We start from the raw sequence: 5,713 nt of genomic DNA on the forward strand, positions 1-5,713 counted from the left end.
AGGAGAGTGAGAGTGTACATGAATTTTTGGACACCCTAGAGATATCAAACTCTCATATTGAGAGATGTGGTGTAGGAGAAAGAAAATCAAAATTATGCAAATCTGGTTTTAAGATAATGGTGCTGTACCTCTAGATAAATTGCTAAGCTTCATGGGGCTTCTGCTTTCCTTCTTACAAAGTGAGAAAATTTTAAGGGATGTGTTTGAGTCTGAATTGGTTTGTCATTGTATCTATTACAGTTTTTATCATTATTTCTACTGTAAAAGAGAAGATACACCTGGAATGACTATGCCATCAAGTCTAATATACAGATCAGGAACAACATTGCTACAAAATATACCTTAGAGCACAGCGTTCAGTTGGAATTAACAGATCTTTAAGGGATGTGTCCTCAGGTCTATGAAATTCCTGATGATTACCTAAGACACTGTGTAATCCTATCCTAAACCAGAACTTACGGAATTGTTTATTAATACATTTGTAGCATGGCTTGAAGAACAGCTTGAGAGAGGCTTTAATCAGAGGTATTCCCCATGCCCCTTATTTGTACATATGCTGCAGTGACCTCACTAGAGTGTCTGACATTACACCACTGGAGAGTGATCCATTATAAGTAAATATGAAGGACTAGCAAGATTAAACAATGAGTCATATCTATTTATTTATTGATGCAGTTCCTGGGGAATCATCAAACACTGAGTTTGAAGGTAAGATTTCCCTCCTCTCATTTAAATCAAACACATTTTGATGTGCCTCCAACAGTTTCTTTTAAATTTGATCCCTTTAAGTTTGATATAACAGTCATACAGAGCAACTTTTTGTGTAGGTGGGTTCTTTTACTCTACAATGTGTTTTTGTGAAAATGTATTATGTTGAGTAGCTCTAGTTCGCTCATTATGACTGGAAAATAGTATTTCATTGTGTGACTTTATCACAATGTATCTACCCATCCTACTCTTTTAATGGCATAGATGAACTTATTTGCAAAGCAGAAATAGAGTGACGGATGTAGAGAACAAAGTATGAATACCAACAGGGGATGTAGAGTAGGTTGAATTGGGAGATTGGGCTTGCTATATGAATATTGCTATGAATAAAATTGATAACCAATGATAATCCTCATGTATAGCACAAGGATCTCTAGTCAGTGCTCTGTTGTGGCCTAAATGGGAAGGGAATCCACAAAAGAGGGGAAATGTGTATATGTATGTCTGATTCACTTTGCTGTACAGCAGAAATGAACACAACACTGTAAAGCAACTCTACTCCCTCCATTTCTTTCATTGTTTTCTTTAGTTTCTGCCCCTTTTCAGGTTTTTATGGCTATTCCAAGCTGAAAGAGTTGTTTTTTAATTTCATAGTAGAAATATCTCTTTATGTTATAGATGATAGTGAAATCAAAACTTTCTCATTTTGCAAGTGGGATAACAGAAGCCCCATGAAGCTTAACAATTTATCTAGAAGTACAGACCCAATATCTCAGAATCAGATTTGCATAATTTTGCTTTCCTTTCTACTATATCACATCACTCGTTATTATGAGAGTTTGATATCAAATAGGGGAACAAAAACTCATGTATACAAATATCACAGTTTCTTAAGAAGAAGAACGTGCAACATCATCCAGTCTCAACTATCCAAACACTCATAGAAGTATTCAGACAGGAAAATATGGGTGTGTGTGTGTGTGTGTGTGTGTGTGTGTGTGTCGAAAGTAAGATGAACATTTTCAGGATACAGATGTTATCATATTCTCAAACTCAAAAGTTGTTTCAAATTTCAGTTGAGTGTCTTAGACAGATTAGAAAGAAGCAATTTGTTAGAAACAGATGAAAGAATCTTTATGAAACATGAGGGAAGTGAGAGGGTTGTTTAGATGTGTGACTTGGAGGATTTACTTTATCTCTTTGGACTTTGTGTCTAAATCTGAATTAATGAAAGGACTATCATCTTGACATAAGATGATTAAAATATGTAGAACATGTGCACTTACATTTCTTTAGGTATACATGCTAAGCAGTGGTAAGTACCCATTTTTGCATTTTTATTGATTCTGGTTATTTTGAGTTAAAAATAAATGTTGCTGGCCTTTGTAAATTTTATTTTATTTTCTTTCAGGTAATGTAATTGTGTCTTGAGAACTTGACTTGCTAAACTCATTCCATGGAAAAAATAAGCAATGTAACTGCACTTGTTTCCTGGGGTCTTTCTCAGAACATAGAGGTCAAAGAAATGTGTTTTATGGTGTTTTCTTTCTTCTACATGGTCATTCTTCTGGGAAACCTCCTCATCATACTGATGGCTTGTGTGGGCAACCTTTTCAAGTCTCCTATGTATTTCTTTCTCAACTACCTGTCTTTTGTGGATATTTCTTACTCTTTGGTCACAGCTCCTAAGATGATTGTGGACCTGTTAGCCAAAAGGAAAATGATCTCTTACGTGGGGTGCATGTTGCAACTCTTTGGGGTACATTTCTTTGGTTGTACTGAGATCTTCATCCTTACTGTAATGGCCTATGATCATTATGTGCCTATTTGTAAACCCCTAAGATCATGGCACCTGGTCCCATCACTTCATGGGAAATAGATGGGGAAACAGTGGAAACACTGTCAGACTTTATTTGGGGGGGCTCCAAAATCACTGCAGATGGTGATTGCAGCCATGAAATTAAAAGATGCTTACTCCTTGAAGGAAAGTTATGACCAACCTAGATAGAATATTCAAAAGCAGAGACATTACTTTGCTAACAAAGGTCCATCTAGTCAAGGCTATGGTTTTTCCTGTGGTCATGTATGGATGTGAGAGTTGGACTGTGAAGAAAGCTGAGTGCCGAAGAATTGATGCTTTGAACTGTGGTGTTGGAGAAGACTCTTGAGAGTCCCTTGGACTGCAAGGAGAGCCAAACAGTCCATTCTGAAGGAGATCAGTCCTGAGTGTTCTTTGGAAGGACTGATACTGAAGCTGAAACTCCAGTACTTTGGCCACCTCATGTAAAGAGTTGAATCATTGGAAAAGACTGTGATGCTGGGAGGGATTGGGAGCAGAAGGAGAAGGAGATGACAGAGGATGAGATGGCTGGATGGCATCACTGACTCGATGGACATGAGTTTGAGTGAACTCTGGGAGTTGGTGATGGACAGGGAGACCTGGCGTGCTGCAATTCATGGGGTCGCAAACAGACACGACTGAGTGACTGAACTGAACTGATGGAGGCAGGTGCAATAAAATGCTGCTGGGGACTAGGATAGGTGGGTTCTTACCCTCCATCATCCAAGTGGCTCTGGTAATTCAACTACCTTTTTGTGGACCCAATGAGATTGATCACTACTTTTGCGATGTTCACCCAGTGCTAACAATCACCTGCACAGACACATGTGTTGTTGGTGTTGTTGTGACAGCCAACAGTGGTACCATTGGTCTGGGGAGCTTTGTTACTTTGCTAATCTCCTATACCATCATCCTGGTGTCCCTGAGAAAGCAGTCAGCAGAAGGCAGGCACAAAGCTCTCTCCACCTGTGGCTCCCACATCACTGTAGTCATCATCTTTTTTGGTCCCTGTGCTTTCATGTATGCATCCTGATATTACCTTTTCAGAAGATGAGATGGTGGCTGTGTTTTATACCATTATCACCCCCATGTTAAACCCCCTGATTTATACACTGAGAAATGCAGAGGTAAAAAATGCAATGAAGAAATTGTGGGGCAGGAAGGTTTTCTGGAAGGCTAACAGTAAATAGTAAAAAGTGACAATCCAAGGTGGATGATCTCAGAGTTTCTCATCTGCACAGTGAAGACAATAATAATGATCTCACAGGGTGTCTTGATGGGAACAAATGAGAGAATAACACATTCTACAGAAGCCAGTTATTATTTATCATTATGATTATATCTGTTCTAGTATTTCATAATCATAATTTTCTGAAATATCTAGAACAAAGAAATCCTATCAAACTCAGAAATTCAGCATGGTCAGACTTTCCCCTCTTCATTTTTTTTTTTTTTCTTTTTTCAATTTTCTTTAAAGAATGAGAGTTCACTGTGATTGTATTAATACTTAAGGCTATTTTCTATTGTTTAGATGTATGGTTCTTACATAATGAACATTTGATATGTGTATGTTGTTTGAATGAAAGCATTCAGGAAAAATGACCAAAATCTGAGCTAAGGAATTCTGGTACAAATCCTTCAAAACAGCAAAACTAAACCTTGTAAAGTTTGGATGGCAGGGGTTGTGGGTAGAATGTCAAAGAGATAAAACATAGGCTTAGAAAGCAAAAGACCTGTTATCCTCTGGTTTGGGGAAAAAGCTTTCTTTTTCTAGGACTCATTTTCCTTACTCAAACAATAAGTCCATTGGGAAAAACATATTACCCCTAATAACCCTATTTTAACTATAGCATCCCATTTATATGCTTCTGATAACTGACTCTTGTAGTCTGTAGTCAGCTATCACTATTAACGTAAAGTGATTAACAGGAAACACTTAAAGAAACTGAACAGTACCAAAGACATCTGTGATGAATACAAGATTGTGTGTTAATCAAGAGGGTAAATGTAATTTACTGAAATGCATGGTGGGAAACCATATTTCCTCCAATGTTTGAACCAAGCAGCTTTACTGAAAACAGTGAGTCATTTATCACTGCTTCCTTGACTGGCACAATCTGATTTCTAGCTGTGGATTCTAGAGAAAGTCATTCTGGACAAATGAACGTACCTTTCTTAGGTAAACTGATACTTGCCCTAGTAATGCATTCCTCTTCTCTTTACCCTACCTAAGTTTTATTTTTCCACAGCAATAAACCCATCACTGATTATCTCTCTACCATTTATTTTCATTTTTCACAATTCTAATTATTTAAATTACTGTCAATATGTAGGCATGAGATTGTGATTTTGGAGTGTATGTGTGTGTGTGGCACACATATTATTGATACATTAAGCACTGTACACTGTCAGTGCCTTACACAATGATATCAGCTATTGGAGCCCTCATAAAATTAAAGACAATAAATATCAAAAGGCAGCAATACATTCAAAGTTATAATTGTTAAAAGTTATAAGACCCCTTGCCTCTGACTACATGAATCCATGTTATTGCCCCAGTTTGGACATAGACTCACTGGACCTCTATGAACCTGAGTGTTTGCTCAGTTTTAAGATCGTAACTAGGTCAGTGCTCTCTAAACTTGTCTGATCATTTTAATCCTCTTGAGATGTTTTTGAAAAGATGACAATATCTATTCTAATAATTTGTGATTCAGTAGACCAGTGTTCAGTTCAGTTCAGTTCAGTCACTCAGTCTGTTTGCGACCCCAAAGACTGCCACACGCTAGGAGTCCCTGCCCATCACCAACTTCCAGATCTTGCTCAAACTTATGTCCATCAAGTTGGTGATGCCAGCCAACCATCTCCACCAATGTTAGAGGGTATATAAAAAAAATCTGTATTTTCAGCAAGCCATTCTGGTAGTTTTTATACAGGTAGTGGCACATCAAAACTTTGGAAACACTGGGACTAGATGATACTTGATCTTAAAGCACAAAAGCGTCTTTGAATCAATCAATTTCAAAGGGTATATATTGGGTATATACATTGGGTATATATTCCTATCTGTTCTACTATTTAAAAGGAAACTAAACTTGAACTGAATTTAGAAAATTGTGGAATAAATTAATTGCCGGGAGCCGGCATATTGCATATTGAGTGCAT

At 37.5% G+C, this 5,713-nt stretch overlaps 1 pseudogene; it reads left to right on the top strand.

Moving 5' to 3' along the window:
- Window positions 1-2,149: 2,149 nt before the first annotated feature.
- LOC139178858 (olfactory receptor 4S2-like) lies at window positions 2,150-3,738 on the top strand (annotated as a pseudogene).
- The last annotated feature ends 1,975 nt before the right edge of the window (window positions 3,739-5,713 follow it).

Source organism: Bos indicus, chromosome 23, assembly GCF_029378745.1.
Source record: "Bos indicus isolate NIAB-ARS_2022 breed Sahiwal x Tharparkar chromosome 23, NIAB-ARS_B.indTharparkar_mat_pri_1.0, whole genome shotgun sequence".
Classification (NCBI taxonomy): domain Eukaryota; kingdom Metazoa; phylum Chordata; class Mammalia; order Artiodactyla; family Bovidae; genus Bos; species Bos indicus.